This window comes from Pelodiscus sinensis, unplaced genomic scaffold (assembly GCF_049634645.1).
Source record: "Pelodiscus sinensis isolate JC-2024 unplaced genomic scaffold, ASM4963464v1 ctg99, whole genome shotgun sequence".
Taxonomy (NCBI): Eukaryota; Metazoa; Chordata; order Testudines; family Trionychidae; genus Pelodiscus; species Pelodiscus sinensis.
This window is the reverse complement of record NW_027465830.1, coordinates 367,587-385,179: the sequence shown is the minus strand read 5'-3', so window position 1 is coordinate 385,179 and position 17,593 is coordinate 367,587.

The following is a 17,593-nucleotide window of genomic DNA, read 5'->3' as shown; positions in this document are numbered from 1 at the left end:
AGCGCTTTCCAGGCATTTCCTGTCTTCTGAGTGGCGGTCTCTATTTCCGGCAGCGCTCTGCCAAAGGGGGGAATTTGGGGTGGCAGTCACGAGGGGATTTCTTTCTCCTCTGTGTCAGATGCCGTCTCCCGTCCTCCTCGGGTGCGCTTCCCACTTCCACAGCAACGGGCTGAGGGTTTTCCAAAACCTGCCGCTCGTCCCAGGGCAGTGGCTTCGGGGCGGACGCCCCTGGTTCACAGGCCAATAAAGGAGGGTCCCTCTGGGTCATTGCACATGTCCCCAGTGTGGCGTCCATCCCAGCCGTCCGGTGTCCCGTCCTTTCATTTAGCTAGGGCCACCTCTTTCTGCGCCTGTCCCATCCTGCAGGCCCTGTGAAAGTCCTTCAGGGCTGTTGCTTAGCGACAGGGACCGCACGTCTTCCTTTGTTCAGGCTTTCAACGGCTCTTTCCAGTTTCTTCTCCTCCTGCTTCACCTGTTCAAGCCGATCACATGACTGGCTCGCCGGGGTCGCCGGTGCGGTGTCCTGACAGGTACCTCGCTGTGTCCCACGGTGGTCGCCGCTCGGCTGCCTGCGTGTGCTCCTCCGGGGGCCGGGCTGGCTCCCACATGTCGCCAGCCCCCAGCGAGCACGAAAGGGGGAAGGAGCGGAGGGCTATTGGAAAGGAAGCACAGTAATAGCTTCTCCAGACCAGGTGGGCCACGAATGTGCCCGTGACAAGGGATGCCACTCTCAGTGAGGGGTCCCGTCCCACTGCCCTCGGTCGGGCAGAGACCACTCCCGTGGGCACAAAGAAGGTACACATCACTCCAGACTGTCAGGTTTCCATACCCGGCTGCCACCCAGTGCCTTGACATGGGGGTCGGATCACTGTCTGTCCTGCTGTCAGGTTAGACCCGGTTTTGTTACCAGCCCTCCGGAGTGGGCCTCCAGCCTGTGCCTGGCACCATTCAGTGTGTTACACCGTGGATCCTGTCCACGTCCGGTTCTGTGAGCATGGCCTGCCTCTGCTCACGGCTTCACTTCGCTATATATTAGCCAAGGCTTGACCACTAGACCTGTGTGTTAGGCCTCACATCAGGCCTGTGATACCTGCGCTTATGTTCCAGGCCCTCATCTTACCACGAGAGACACGGATGAACATAAGAACGGCCATATGGGATCAGCCCAAAGGGCCGTCTAGCCCAGAATCCCGTGGTCTGTCTGTGGCCAGTGCCAGGGAGAATGAACAAAAGAAAGCAATTTCAAGGGATCCCAAAAGGTCCAGTTCCATCTTCTGGCAGGCATATGCTTAGGGACACCTGGAGCATGGGGCTGCACCCCGATTGTCTTGGCAAATGGTGATTAATGGACCTTTCCTCCATGAATTTAATCTTTTTTAACTCGGTTATACACTTGACCTTCACAACTTCCTCTGGCAAAGAGTTCCACAGGTTGACTGGCCAAGGAGCGCTTCCTTTTGTTTGTTTTTTAATTGGTCTATTAATTTCATCGGAGCCCCCAACTTGTGTTGTGAAGGGGAAGATAATACTTCTTTATTCCCTTTCTCCAGGCCAAGCTTGATTTTCTAGGCCTCTCTATAAAAGAGTGGGGGAGGTCTAGTTGGGATATTAGGAAAAACAATTTCACTGGTAATTGTGGGGAAGCGCTGGGCTGGGTTCCCGAGAGGGGCGGGGGGGAGTCTCCATCCCTAGAGGTGTTTAAATCCCAGCTTGACAAAGCCCTGGCTGGGATGATTGAGTTGGGGTTGGCTCGGGCTTCAATGACTCCTGAGATCTCTTCCAACCCTAGGATGCTAGGACTCTCTCACATCCCCTTAGACAGCTCTTCTCAAAGCTGAACAGTCCCAGTCTTTGTAATCTCGCCTTGGATGGAATTTGTTCCCTACCACAATCCCTGGTGTTGCCCTTCTCTCGATGGAATTATGGAACCCTGGGGAATTCTAGTCTCTCCTTTGGAGACAGGGCAAGTGAACTGCCCGCGGTCCTCGCGGTGTGGGTGTGCCGTGTGCGCGCACTCTGTTGGGTTATCTGTCCCTGTGGTAAGAGTTCCTAACAGTCCCTTCGCTTTTTGTCTGCCACTGCGCATCGAGTGGCAGTTTTCACAGAACTATTCCGGATGATTCCAAGATCTTTCTTGAGTTGTAACAGCTAATTTAGAGCCCGTCGTTTGTATTGATTGTTGGAATTACGTTTTCCAATGTGCATTATTTTGCATTTATCAGCACTGAATTTTATCAGCCATTTTGTTGCACAGCCACCCAGTTTGGTGAGATCCCCTTGTAACTCTTCAGTCCGCTTGACTCAACTATTTTGAGTAATTTTGTATTGTCGTTAAATTTGCCGCCTCCCTGTTGAACAGCACTGGTCCCAGTACAGATCATAGGGAGAGCTTGCTACTCACCTCTTTCCACTGTGCAAACAATTTTATTCCCACCCTTTGCTTCCTGTCTCTTAACCTGTTATCAGTCCATGAGCAGCTCTTCCCTCTTATTAGTTTGCTTAAGAGTCTTCGGTGAGGGGCCTTGTTGAAAGATTTCTGAAAGTCTAAATACACTGGATCCCCTTGTCCATAAGTTTGTGGACACCCTCAGATATTCTAGTAGTTTGGTGAGGCCTGATTTCCCTTTACAGAAACCATATTGACTCTTCCCCAACAAGTTATGTTCACCTGCATCTCGGATAATTGTGGTCTCGCCTAGTTTCACCCAGTTTGCCTCAGATTGAAGTTAGGCTGTAATTGGCAGATCACTTCTGGAGCCTTTTATAAAAATCAGCATTACGTTAGCTACGCTTCACTCATCTGGCACAGACTCTGTTGTACACCACAGGAGGTAGTCCTGGAATTTCGTATCTGAGCGCCTTCAGAACTCTTGGGTGAATCGCATCTGGCTCTGGGGACGACTTGTTCATTCATCAAATTGTTCCATAACCTCCGTGGGTGACATTTCAGTCTGGGACACTTGCTCAGTTTTATCAATGACGAGCAGGGAACTCTTTCTGCGAGATGGGTGAGACCAGTGCTGGAGAACTCGCTCCGGCTCTGGTGTCCACACTTCCAAAAAATGTTCAAAAAGAAATTGGAGCAGGTGCTGGACAGTCACAAAATGACTCGAGCTTGCAGAAAATGCCTGATGGCGAGAGAGTAAAGAGCTGAGCGTGTTTAGCTAATCAGAATGAAGACTGCAGGTTACCTTGCTCACCGTATGGAAGAACCTTCATCGAGCGAGAATACCAGGTACCAACCGGCACCTTAACCTACTGGAGAAAATGATTCCAAGAAGCAGTGCCTGGAAGCTGAAGCCAGGCGGTGAGAAATCAGGCACATGTTTGAACAGAGAAGGCGGGGGGATACCCACTGGGACAAACTACACAGGGAAGTGGTGGATTCTCTTTCTCTCGAGCTCTTCACATTAAGGCAGAGTGCTTTTCTAGACGATCTGATTTAATCAAAATGCAAGTTGTTCTCAGTGGGCGTATCTGGCTGAAATGCCGTGGGCCGCACTGCTCGGGAGGTCGGACTGGAGGGTCTGACGATCCCTTCTGGCCCTAAGATTTCTGGATCTGTGAGATTCTGAGAAGCCCGGCCTGGCAGAACGCTGCCACGCTGCAGCTGGTTGGTTCATGTTCCAGGGCAGTAGCAATGCGGACTGACGTCTCTGATCATTGCATGGACAGCAGCTGCGGCCGGCGGAATTTCTCAGCTCGGCTCGTTCTGACTTGTTGTTCCCGGGGATTGCTGTAGAATGCCTATAGCAACGGTATCTTGGCGCGAGCCGGAGCAGGGTCCCGTCGTGCCAGGTGCTGCTCACGCATAGTGAGAGAGTGGCCGAGACGGCGACCCGTGGGGAAAGGGTCTGGAAAGGTAACAAAGGATGTGCCTGTACTGCAGGGTGCGCCCTCTAGCCCCCTGCACAGCCACGCGCAAACTGACAGCCGCCGTGGGGGCAACTCTGCCCACGTGAGCTCAGACTCGGGGGGGGGGCTGCCTGGGCGCCTATGCCTCAGTGCTGGCACTGCTAGTTTTTGCACCCTAGTTCAGACACAGCTGGTGTGAGTCAGTCTGTCCGGGCGGAACGGTGGTGTTACCTGCACAAATTCCTCTATCCCTTCCACACCGTAGGGACACACACCTTTACCCAGTTCCTAGGGCTCCTGTGAACTTACACACCCATCCTCACCCAGTTCCTAGGGCTCAGGGTGTAACAACCCGCGGGCTGGCAGGATCTTTAGCCACTTGAAAGAGCCTCACACGGTAATGTCCTTATCCTGTATTTATTGACAATTCCCAGACAAGCAGAATGCACGTGCTAAGCACACCGGGTCATGCTCACCAATCCTGATACCGGCAGACTTCCCCTGTTGGCCAGGCAAGATCAGTCTCTCTGGTCTCAGGCTGTCTCTCCGAGGTGAGTTCTTCTTTCCAGGTCTTCCCCCTTCTCCTGGTCCTCTTCCAGCCTCCTACCATACTCAAAGAGGCTCTAGGAGACAGACCCATAGTCTCCTATAGACAACCACCTAACCTCAAGATGATTCTTACCAACCACCACAGGACATACCACACTAATACCAACCCTGGTACCTTCCCTTGCAACAAACCCCGTTGCCAGCTTTGTCCACATATTCATTCTGCTGATACCATTATTGGACCTAACCAAGTGAGTTATAAGATCAAGAACACATATTCCTGCGCATCCAGAAATATAATCTACGCTATCATGTGCCGAAAGTGTCCGTCTGCTATGTACATTGGACAAACATCTCAGACACTTCGCCAAAGGATTAATGCCCACAAAACAGATATCAGACAAGATCACAAAGAGAAAACAGTTTCTTGCCACTTTAACCAGAAAGGACACTCTCTAAATGACTTAGCCACCTGCATTCTGCTACAAAGACCTTTTACATCTGCACTTGAAAGGGAATCCTCTGAACTGTCATTCATGTTAAAATTCGACACTTGCCAACAAGGACTTAACAAGAATTTGAACTATCTCACCCATTACCAAGACAGTTTCCCCAATTATCACCTGTAATACCATTAACTCACAAACATCCCACTCTCCCTACCTTTAATATCAGCAATTCACAGACACTTACCTTCCTTCCTCCCCCTCCCCCCCCCCCCACATCCCCCTTCTGTTCTGCAATGTGATTTGTCCTTTTCATATGTGTTCATTTTTTTAATTGTATCCTTTGGTATATATGGTTGTGACTACTTTCTTCCACTATTTGATCTGAGGAAGTGGGTCTGGCCCACGAAAGCTCATCATCTAATAAACCATCTTGTTAGTCTTTAAAGTGCTACATTGTCCTGCATTTTGCTTCATCCTCTTCCTTCTGTTACTCCTGCTGATCTTCCTCTTTTCCTTCTTTAACCCCAGTTCATATAATGAAACCTGAGTCTTGCTTAGCTAGACCGTAACCAATTATTTTAGTATAATTTTACTAACCAATCATAACAAAATTACCTAACCAGTCAGCCCCCACCACCTTCATTGACTTACACCTAGCAACATTAATGATCCAGCAGACAGAAACCGTTACAAACCAGACAGAGATCACACAGTCACACAATAGGCCAGTGTAGTGACAATGCTCCTAGGGTGAGGATTCCACACCATCCGCGATGGAGAAGCAGTTTCTGGCCAGACACAATGGGGTGACACACACATTTCTTTACCCATCTGAGATCTGTGTCTTTCTCTGGTGACAGTGGGGGAGCTGTCAGGCCAACATCCCTCCTCACAGCCGGGCGTGACACTTTTTGATACAATTTAGATGGAACTGTGAGTGTGATTCCAGGCCTTACAGCTGATGGCTGCTGCTCTTCAGTCTGGCTGCAGAAGGCGGCTTTGGTTCAGGCCTAGCACAGGCCTTCCAGCATGGCTGCAGAAAAGCCAGATTGTTACAGTGGGGCCGTGCACAAGAGCACCAGCATATTTTAGCACCGATTATCTAAGGCACTGCTGTCCATAGCAATTCATCAGTTTGTTTCCACTCCAGGGGATTTGCACTGCCTCTCCTGGGGGCGCTATGTTGAATTCCTTAATATCCGATTTGTTCAGGGCTGATTTGGACCGTAGGACGTCAGCCACGGCCCACGTGGGGGGCACATTAACCCAGGTGACGCTCGTAGCCCTGCAACAGGGAATCCAGCAGAGAGGATTGCGGGTTTGGCAACCAACATTACCTGGTGGAAAGTGACATTTTCATCATTTCCTGCGCAAAGGTTCCTGGCTCCCACCTTCTCCTAGCAATGGAAACCCACGCCAGCCCTCTCAGGCTATGTCTACACTACAAGGTTTTTGCACAAAAACCCACGGAGCATCCACGCCTTACACGTGTTTATTGCACAAGGAAATCGACAGTGAATCGACAGACCGGAGGGCTTTGTGCGGTGCAGGTAAACCTCCTTCTACGAGGCAGAACTCCTTTTTGTGCTACAGCTCTTGCACAAAAAGGCAGGTGTGGACGCTCCGCAGGGGGTTCTTGTGCACAAAGTGCCTATCCGAAAAAGCACAGGTGCTTGATGGCCATTCTGTGAATGGCCATCAGAACGTTCTTGCGCAAGAGCATCCGTGCAGTGTGGGCGCTCTCTTGCGCGAAAGCGATGCGCTTTGAGGTGTGGATGCACTTTTGCACAAAAAGTTTTTGCGCACGATCTCTGCCGCAAAAGGCTTCTTGTGCAAGGAGCCTGCAGTGTAGACATAGCCCGAAAGCGCAGCTCTCGCTGCCACGTTAGCCGTGACTGCTACGCACCTTGCCCTGGCGCTGCCAGGAGCCCTCAGTCAGCCTGGGGTCGCTTTGCCATGGCGGGTGCTGGACCAGCACCAAGGCAGACCTGTCCCCACCCCCCTCCAGAGAGCGTGCGCTGTAGGAACCGCAGGCCCATTTGCAGAGGCTACAACTGACTGGCAATTCCTGCCCTTTTGCTTGGCAGCTTGGGCCTGAGCAGCTCCACAGGATTCTGGGAGAGATTAAACCCCCGCCTATGGCCCTCCCGTTGAATTACTCCCCAGCTGCCCATTTTCTAGCAACCTCCAGCCTGACATCTGCGCGAGACTGTGCGAGCTGCGCAGGGACATGTCTGAACGAAGCCCTGCCACGGGCGCTGAATGACGCCACGAATGGCGTGGTGCTTAGGCAGGTGCTTGGCGGGGTGGCAGTGCCGTCCCCGTGAGGGCCACGTGCCATCGGAGGCGGGCTCATCAGACCGCCCCCACCACAAACGTATCACGTTCGGGCTTGGAGCCAGGCGATTGATTATTTTTGCCCCCACTTCTCCCCTTGGAAGAAACCCGAATGTCCAGCTCAAACTTGGCGATAGCTGGTTTATCTCTCTGCTCCTGTGTCCCCCTTGGGGCTTAACTTGAGCAGCTTCTCTCCCTGCGCGTTGACAGACTGACAGCAGCCCTCCCTCCCCTACACAGCCCACCCGCCTGTCCCCCCGAGGGTGGGTTCCCATTCCTCGGGCCATGCAGTAGCTCTTCTCTGCGTCTGCCCCCGTCGGAATCCCCCTCCCTTGGACGTGGGAGGCCCGAGCGGCACGTATCCCAGGTGAGGTCGCACCAGGGCCGTGTGAGCCGCTAAGGAACGGGAGCACTGCTGGTCCCCACGGGAATGCGCCAGGGACACCCCCAGCACTGCATTAGCCCGCACACCGCACTGCCCCCACGCAGCAGCCTAGTTAGTGCCGCTCAGCAACGGTCCCATCCGTGTGCGGAATAAATGTTGTGGTGTGCGCTGAGGCATGTGAGGATGTGCACCCCCAATATGATCCCATGCTGCTGGCTCGGGGCGCTCTGCTAATCAGCTGGGTGACGCCTGAATCGTCTCTGGGCTGCCGCCCAAGCGCTCAGCTTCCAGGGAACCTGGGAACTGCCTGGGGACTTGCTGCAGCCAGGGAAGGGGCTCGCCTTTCCCAGTCCCAACCTAATCGTCCCCAAGCTGCTGTGGCTGGGACAGCCCAGAACGGCTGTGGCCCCAACTCTGCCACGGCCCAGGCCTGCCGCGGCTGGGGCGCCCTGCTGCAGCTGGGGCACCTGGACCTGCCAAAGCCCCCTGGCCAAAACCCAGCCCTGGCCCGGACCTGCTGGTGCCAAGGGAGGGGCACCTATCCTGCACCCCAGCCCTGGAGATGCCATGGTGAGGAAAGGCCCCTCCCCCCATATCTAGTGCTGCCGTGGGGGGAGAGCTGGGGGAGTCCTCTCTCCTGCTCTAGCCCTAGAGCACCCCCTGCACCCCAAACTCTTCATCCCTTTCCACTCCAGAGCCCCCCGCCAGAGCCCTCCCCCCTGCCCCACCTCAGCACCTGCACCCCGCCAGAGCCCTCCCCCCTACCCCACCTCAGCACCTGCACCCCCGCCAGAGCCCTCCCCCTGCCCCACCTCAGCACCTGCACCCCCGCCAGAGTCCTGCCCCCGCCCCACCTCAGCACCTGCACCCCCGCCAGAGCCCTCCCCCCGCCCCACCTCAGCACCTGCACCCCCGCCAGAGCCCTGCCCCCTGCCCCGCCTCAGCACCTGCACCCCGCCAGAGCCCTCCCCCCTGCCCCGCCTCAGCACCTGCACCCCCGCCAGAGCCCTCCCCCGGCCCCACCTCAGCACCTCCACCCCCGCCAGAGCCCTCCCCCCTGCCCCGCCTCAGCACCTGCACCCCCGCCAGAGCCCTCCCCCGGCCCCACCTCAGCACCTCCACCCCCGCCAGAGCCCTGCCCCCTGCCCCACCTCAGCACCTGCACCCCCGCCAGAGCCCTGCCCCCTGCCCCACCTCAGCACCTCCACCCCCGCCAGAGCCCTGCCCCCGCCCCACCTCATCACCTGCACCCCCGCCAGAGCCCTGCCCCCGCCCCACCTCAGCACCTGCACCCCCGCCAGAGCCCTGCCCCCTGCCCCACCTCAGCACCTGCACCCCCGCCAGAGCCCTGCCCCCGCCCCACCTCAGCACCTCCACCCCGCCAGAGCCCTGCCCCCGCCCCACCTCAGCACCTGCACCCCCGCCAGAGCCCTCCCCCTGCCCCACCTCAGCACCTGCACCCCCGCCAGAGCCCTGCCCCCGCCCCACCTCAGCACCTGCACCCCCGCCAGAGCCCTCCCCCTGCCCCACCTCAGCACCTGCACCCCCGCCAGAGCCCTCCCCCGGCCCCACCTCAGCACCTGCACCCCCGCCAGAGCCCTGCCCCCGCCCCACCTCAGCACCTGCACCCCCGCCAGAGCCCTGCCCCCTGCCCCACCTCAGCACCTGCACCCCCGCCAGAGCCCTCCCCCCAGCCCCACCTCAGCACCTGCACCCCCGCCAGAGCCCTGCCCCCGCCCCACCTCAGCACCTCCACCCCGCCAGAGCCCTCCCCCCAGCCCCACCTCAGCACCTCCACCCCGCCAGAGCCCTGCCCCCTGCCCCACCTCAGCACCTGCACCCCCGCCAGAGCCCTCCCCCCAGCCCCACCTCAGCACCTCCACCCCGCCAGAGCCCTCCCCCCAGCCCCACCTCAGCACCTGCACCCCCGCCAGAGCCCTGCCCCCTGCCCCGCCTCAGCACCTGCACCCCCGCCAGAGCCCTCCCCCTGCCCCACCTCAGCACCTGCACCCCCGCCAGAGCCCTGCCCCCTGCCCCACCTCAGCACCTGCACCCCCGCCAGAGCCCTCCCCCTGCCCCACCTCAGCACCTGCACCCCCGCCAGAGCCCTCCCCCTGCCCCACCTCAGCACCTGCACCCCCGCCAGAGCCCTCCCCCTGCCCCACCTCAGCACCTGCACCCCCGCCAGAGCCCTCCCCCTGCCCCACCTCAGCACCTTCACCCCGCCAGAGCCCTCCCCCCTGCCCCACCTCAGCACCTTCACCCCGCCAGAGTCCTGCCCCCTGCCCCACCTCAGCACCTGCACCCCCGCCAGAGCCCTCCCCCCAGCCCCACCTCAGCACCTGCACCCCCGCCAGAGCCCTGCCCCCTGCCCCGCCTCAGCACCTGCACCCCCGCCAGAGCCCTCCCCCTGCCCCACCTCAGCACCTTCACCCCGCCAGAGCCCTCCCCCCAGCCCCACCTCAGCACCTGCACCCCCGCCAGAGCCCTGCCCCCTACCCCACCTCAGCACCTGCACCCCCGCCAGAGCCCTGCCCCCTACCCCAACTCAGCACCTGCACCCCCGCCAGAGCCCTCCCCCCAGCCCCACCTCAGCACCTCACCCCGCCAGAGCCCTGCCCCCAGCCCCACCTCAGCACCTGCACCCCCGCCAGAGCCCTGCCCCCTGCCCCACCTCAGCACCTGCACCCCTGCCAGAGCCCTGCCCCCGCCCCACCTCAGCACCTCCACCCCGCCAGAGCCCTCCCCCCAGCCCCACCTCAGCACCTCCACCCCGCCAGAGCCCTCCCCCCTGCCCCACCTCAGCACCTGCACCCCCGCCAGAGCCCTGCCCCCTGCCCCACCTCAGCACCTGCACCCCCGCCAGAGCCCTGCCCCCTACCCCACCTCAGCACCTGCACCCCGGCCAGAGCCCTGCCCCCTACCCCACCTCAGCACCTGCACCCCCGCCAGAGCCCTCCCCCCTGCCCCACCTCAGCACCTCCACCCCGCCAGAGCCCTCCCCCCTGCCCCACCTCAGCACCTCCACCCCGCCAGAGCCCTCCCCCCTGCCCCACCTCAGCACCTCCACCCCGCCAGAGCCCTGCCCCCTGCCCCACCTCAGCACCTGCACCCCCGCCAGAGCCCTCCCCCCAGCCCCACCTCAGCACCTCCACCCCGCCAGAGCCCTCCCCCCAGCCCCACCTCAGCACCTGCACCCCCGCCAGAGCCCTGCCCCCTGCTCCGCCTCAGCACCTGCACCCCCGCCAGAGCCCTCCCCCTGCCCCACCTCAGCACCTTCACCCCGCCAGAGCCCTCCCCCCAGCCCCACCTCAGCACCTGCACCCCGCCAGAGCCCTGCCCCCTACCCCACCTCAGCACCTGCACCCCCGCCAGAGCCCTCCCCCCTGCCCCACCTCAGCACCTGCACCCCCGCCAGAGCCCTGCCCCTACCCCACCTCAGCACCTGCACCCCCGCCAGAGCCCTGCCCCCTGCCCCGCCTCAGCACCTGCACCCCCGCCAGAGCCCTGCCCCCTGCCCCGCCTCAGCACCTGCACCCCCGCCAGAGCCCTCCCCCTGCCCCGCCTCAGCACCTTCACCCCGCCAGAGCCCTCCCCCCAGCCCCACCTCAGCACCTGCACCCCCGCCAGAGCCCTGCCCCCTACCCCACCTCAGCACCTGCACCCCCGCCAGAGCCCTGCCCCCTACCCCACCTCAGCACCTGCACCCCCGCCAGAGCCCTCCCCCCTGCCCCACCTCAGCACCTGCACCCCCGCCAGAGCCCTCCCCCCTGCCCCACCTCAGCACCTGCACCCCCGCCAGAGCCCTCCCCCCAGCCCCACCTCAGCACCTGCACCCCCGCCAGAGCCCTCCCCCCAGCCCCACCTCAGCACCTGCACTCCCGCCAGAGCCCTGCCCCCTACCCCACCTCAGCACCTGCACCCCCGCCAGAGCCCTGCCCCCTGCCCCACCTCAGCACCTGCACCCCCGCCAGAGCCCTGCCCCCTGCCCCACCTCAGCACCTGCACCCCCGCCAGAGCCCTGCCCCCTGCCCCACCTCAGCACCTGCACCCCCGCCAGAGCCCTCCCCCCAGCCCCACCTCAGCACCTGCACCCCCGCCAGAGCCCTCCCCCCTGCCCCACCTCAGCACCTGCACCCCCGCCAGAGCCCTCCCCCCTGCCCCACCTCAGCACCTGCACCCCCGCCAGAGCCCTCCCCCCAGCCCCACCTCAGCACCTGCACCCCCGCCAGAGCCCTCCCCCCTGCCCCGCCTCAGCACCTGCACCCCCGCCAGAGCCCTCCCCCCTGCCCCGCCTCAGCACCTGCACCCCCGCCAGAGCCCTGCCCCCTGCCCCGCCTCAGCACCTCCACCCCCGCCAGACCCCTCCCCCCTGCCCCACCTCAGCACCTCCACCCCGCCAGAGCCCTCCCCCCAGCCCCACCTCAGCACCTCCACCCCCGCCAGACCCCTCCCCCCTGCCCCACCTCAGCACCTCCACCCCCGCCAGAGCCCTCCCCCCTGCCCCACCTCAGCACCTCCCCCCCGCCAGAGCCCTCCCCCCTGCCCCACCTCAGCACCTCCACCCCCGCCAGACCCCTCCCTCCTGCCCCGCCTCAGCACCTGCACCAGAGCCCTCCCCCTGCCCCACCTCAGCACCTCCCCCTGCCAGAGCCCTCCCCCTGCCCCACCTCAGCACCTGCACCCCCACCAGAGCCCTCCCCCTGCCCCACCTCAGCACCTGCACCCCCGCCAGAGCCCTGCCCCCTGCCCCACCTCAGCACCTGCACCCCCGCCAGAGCCCTCCCCCTGACCCACCTCAGCACCTCCACCCCCGCCAGAGCCCTGCCCCCTGCCCCACCTCAGCACCTGCACCCCCACCAGAGCCCTCCCCCTGACCCACCTCAGCACCTTCACCCCCGCCAGAGCCCTCCCCCTGCCCCACCTCAGCACCTGCACCCCCGCCAGAGCCCTCCCCCTGACCCACCTCAGCACCTCCACCCCCGCCAGAGCCCTCCCCCTGCCCCACCTCAGCACCTTCACCCCCGCCAGAGCCCTCCCCCTGACCCACCTCAGCACCTCCACCCCCGCCAGAGCCCTGCCCCTGCCCCACCTCAGCACCTGCACCCCCGCCAGAGCCCTGCCCCCTGCCCCACCTCAGCACCTCCACCCCGCCAGAGCCCTGCCCCTGCCCCACCTCAGCACCTGCACCCCCGCCAGAGCCCTGCCCCCTGCCCCACCTCAGCACCTCCACCCCGCCAGAGCCCTGCCCCCGCCCCACCTCAGCACCTCCACCCCCGCCAGAGCCCTCCCCCTGCCCCGCCTCAGCACCTCCACCCCGCCAGAGCCCTCCCCCCGCCCCACCTCAGCACCTCCACCCCGCCAGAGCCCTCCCCCCAGCCCCACCTCAGCACCTCCCCCCCGCCAGAGCCCTGCCCCCTGCCCCACCTCAGCACCTGCACCCCCGCCAGAGCCCTGCCCCCTGCCCCGCCTCAGCACCTCCACCCCACCAGAGCCCTCCCCCTGCCCCACCTCAGCACCTCCACCCCGCCAGAGCCCTCCCCCCAGCCCCACCTCAGCACCTCCCCCCCGCCAGAGCCCTGCCCCCTGCCCCACCTCAGCACCTGCACCCCCGCCAGAGCCCTGCCCCCTGCCCCACCTCAGCACCTGCACCCCCGCCAGAGCCCTCCCCCCTGCCCCGCCTCAGCACCTGCACCCCCTCAGACCTCAATCCCGTACCCCAGCCCTGAGCCCCCTCCTTTAATCTGAACTCAGTCCCACCCCCACGGGAATTTTGCAGGGTGCTCCCATATGAATGTGCTGCACCATGTTTGTGGGGTGGGGTTTGTTTTCTTTGGCGAAATCTCATCGTCCAGGAGCGCCCCAAGCCATAGTCCGCCCGCCCGTGGGGCTGCGCTCTGCTGTGCCGTGGCAAGGGGGTGTGAACATTTCAAGCACAGTTCTTGTCTGCGCAGCAACCGCAGAAAACCAAATCTTGCCCACAGGAAGTAGGGCTGCTGAGCATGTGAGTTTGATCAGCTGCCTTTAATGACAAATGTAAATTTCCAGTTCGTCTCCTGTTAGCTGCGTCGGCTCCGTGGGCTTTGGGCGTGGGAGCAGGAGTGTTCTCCTAGATCACAGAGCCAGGAGGGACAGCTGGGCTGGGCTGACCTCCATAAGGCAGGCCGGAGGACTTCACTGACTTAATTCCCATTAGAATTAGGGCAGACGTGTTAGAAAAAAATCCAGACTTGCTTTTAAGATTGCCAGTGGTGGGACAATTCACCGCCCCCCTGGGAGAAGTGGGCCCACGGGGCGTTCCTCTTTGTTTACACCAACAGGCCTTATTTCTAGTCTTCAACTTCCAGCCATTGCATCTGGCTAGACCTCTGTCTGCTGAACTGTCGGCTCGGAACCGTCTCCCGGTCCGGCGAGCAGACTGAGCTCCTGCCGACTCTCAACCGGCGCTGGCCAGTCTCTTCACCACGCGTGGAGCTCTTCTCTGAATCCGAATTCATCCACATCATGCTGAAGCTGTTGCCCTTGGTTGGACCAGCGCCAGGTACCACCTCCGCCAACTTGAGAGTCCTGTTCCTACAGCCGGGGGAGGATTAGCCCCTGGGATGCAGCGTGACAGTGGAAGCTCCTGCTTGGCTAATTTGTCCACCACGACTCCCAAATCTTTGTCTGAGTCCCTGCTCACAGGGTAGAGCCCCTCTTCTGTCAGCGTTCCCTGTGCTCAGGGGCCACTGGGGCGGAAGGCCCCCCAGCCTAGGAAAGGGCCAGGACAGCCTCTCCTGCCCCAGGCCTGGCCTCTCCTGCCTTTGCTCCGTCTGATCCCCTCCTCTTCCCTGCCCTTGCTCCGCCCCGTCTCTTCCCTCCCTCCCAACGGGGGTCTGTGGGGTGGGGGCTCCTGCACTGGCAGCAGCGGTCTGCCCCTACCCCCCCCTCCCCCCCACAAGCGACTTGTCCGCAGAGCAGAGCAAACTGGGGCCGCATTGCTCCCCTTTGCCGGCCATGGCTGGGAAATTGATTTTGTGGTGAGCTCTCTTGGTATTCACACCTCCTCCTCAAGGGCTGGGTGTCGGCCACGCCCCCGTGGGGATTGCACCGGCCCGCCGCTCCTCTCTTCGTGTGGTAGCCCAGTTACGCCTGCCTCTGCGGTTTGCACTCCAGTCTGCGTGGCAAGCTCATGCCCAGACGAATCCATTGCCTTGGAGGTGCCCTGACTCCTCATTGTCCTTCCATCGCTGCAGAGTCGGGCCGGGCTGGGTCTGGCCACGGCTGAGGGCGTCCGCTCAGGGTGAATTGCTCAAACTCGGGCTCCTTACAGCCCCTTAGCTATTGTGATGTCAGAGCCAGTGTCTCGCCAGCCCCTACATTCCACTTCATTGACCTTCGCCTCTCCCAGAAGCTGTTCGCTGCCCTTCCACGCCTCCGTCCCGACATACCGGGTGAGCTCACTGCCCTCCCCCACAGCACCGTGGGTTACTGGGTTCACATTGGCCACTGCAGTGCTCACGCCTGGACTCAGGGTGGCATCAGAGGCCTCGCTGGGGTCTGTGTGCCCTGCTTGTGTGCGCACCGGGACAGAGTCGGTGCTTACGGAGTGGCTAAGAGCTGCTGGCCTGGGGCTGACCTTTAGGCCTTATATGGCCAGATCTGCCAGTGGAACGAGGCGTACAGATAGTTCGAACTAGCAAGCCATTCCGAACTATCTAGCCCGTGCCGCGTGTAGCCGCGCGGCACGGGGTTCGAACAAGCCAGCATTTAAAAATGGCGCCAGCCGGCTTATGCAAATGAAGCCTGGGAAATTCAAATCCCGGGCTTCATTTGCAAGTGCGGTATGCATACATTACCATCCTAGTTCGAACTAGCGGGGTAGTGTAGACAGACCCCCAGAGACTCTCAATACGTCCATCTCCTATGTCTATATAAGGAACACCTCCTCCCTTCCCCCCCCCACCTGTCCTTCCTGAGGACGCTGTACCCTTCTATACCAATATTCCAGTTGTGTGTGTTATCCCACCAAGTCTCTGTGATGCCAACCATGTCATAATTGTATTTATTTATTAGCACTTCCAGTTCTTCCAGCTTATTACCCATGTTCTCCACCCCTGAAACACAGCAGGGACTGCCGTCCTTCTAAATCAGTCCTTCTAGTGCAGGGGTCTCCAACCTTTTTAAGCATGAGATCACTTTTTGAATTTGTGCAATCCAAGATCTACCTCAAACCCAAACACCCTTGCCCTGCCTCCTTTGCACTCCTTCTCTGACGCCCTGCCCCTGCTTACTCCCTCCCCCATTCTCCCTCACTTTCCCCAGGCTGGGGCAACAGTTTGGGGCGCAGGCTCTGGTCTTGGATTAAGGGCTTTGGCGTGTGAGAGGGACTTTGAGCTGAGCTTGGGGCAGGCAGTTGGGATGCCAGAGGGGGTTCTAGGTGCAGGCTCCGGGTAGGTGTTTGGATGCAGGGGTGCTCGGGGCTAGGGTAGGGACTTGGGGTGCAGGAGAGGGTTCATGGCTAGGGTAGGGGTTCAAGATGTGGGCTCCAGCTGGGCACTGCTTACCTCAGGTGGCTCCTGGGTGGGGGTGCAGTGCGGCTAAGGCAGGCTCACCCCTTCCCTGGCCCTGCACCGCTCCCAAAAGCAGCCAGCAAACTCCATCCCAAGACCTTTTGTGCACCCCACTCTGCTCTGTGGAGATAGAATGCAGGGTGGGAGAAGGCACCTTGACATCAGCGCCCTGCATCCCCTCCCCTGCCCTCCCCTCCCCTCCCCTGCCCTGCACAGCGAGCAGGAGGCTCCTGAGGGGACAGCTCGGAAGCAAAGGGCAGGAGTTGTGCAGCAGTGGGGGGAGGGGCAGCTGAAGTTTCAGCACCTGATACCCTCTTGGCCAAACCAGTCGGGTCCCCTGTCAGAGGCTCCAAGATCGACCCGTAGATCCCGATCGACTGGCTGGTGCCCCTGTGCTAGTGCTTAGTTAGTTTTGTTGCTCTGAGCAGCAGGCCTCTCACTTTTCCCAGCCCTGCCTGGCTCACGTGCCACCCCGCTGGTTTGGCTGTCGTGCTGCTCCCTGAACGGAGGCCGCTGCTATCCCTGTCGTGTGACAGCTCTTCCCATTTCCGTGAGTGCTGGAATGACGACTAGCTGACAGGGTTTCCTAGCACAGTTCCTGCACCAACCCCATCATTCCCTCCCGGGGGGCTGGGATGGAGAAATGCCATTGCTCGGGTGTTGGGTTCTTTGTGTGTGGTCAGGTCCATTCCACGGCAGGTCCAGCCAGGTGTGTAGTGTGCAGGGCTGGGGTGCTAGGTCTCTGCCCCACACTTGCTGCCAGGGACCCCAAAGGTTGGCCAGGCTCTTCCTACCAGTGTCCTGATGGGGTTAATGGGGTCTGTGGGGCAGGTACTGGGGGAGGGGAGGTGTGCCATGTGAGGGTAGCGGGGTAGATACAGCAGAGGGCAGAAGGATGTGCAGTATGGAGGGATTATGCAGGGGTGTGGTTCCCCCACGTACTAAAGGGTGCAGTGGTGTCTGGACACTGGGCAGAGGGGCACTATGCAGTCCAGAGCTGTGGGGGTGCTGTGCAGTGTTGGAGATCCTGTAGAGGTGTGGTGGGGCTGTGTTGTGCAGAGGGGCACTGCACAGTGAAAAGGTGTGGAGAGCTCTGCAGTGCAGACAGACTGTGCAGAAGTGTGGGGCTGTGTGGCCAAGAGGTGGGGGTAGTATGGTGCAGTGGGGTGATGCATTGCAGAGATGGCTGTGTGGGGCAGAGGTATGGAGGGGGGCAGAGTAGTGCAATGGGGGTGACGCAGTGCAGAGGTATGGGGGTGGGGCAATGCAGTGATGTTGTGCAGTGTAGTGCGGTGATGCATTGCAGAGGTGGGGGGGCTGTGTGGGGCAGAGGTAGGGAGGGGGGCGGGGCAGTGCAGTGGAGTGATGCTGTGCAGTGGTGTGGTGTACAGCCGCTCCCCGACTTATGGCAACCTCCACTTATGACCAAAGTGGTGGTAGAGGTGGATCCGAGTTAGGAACGGTGA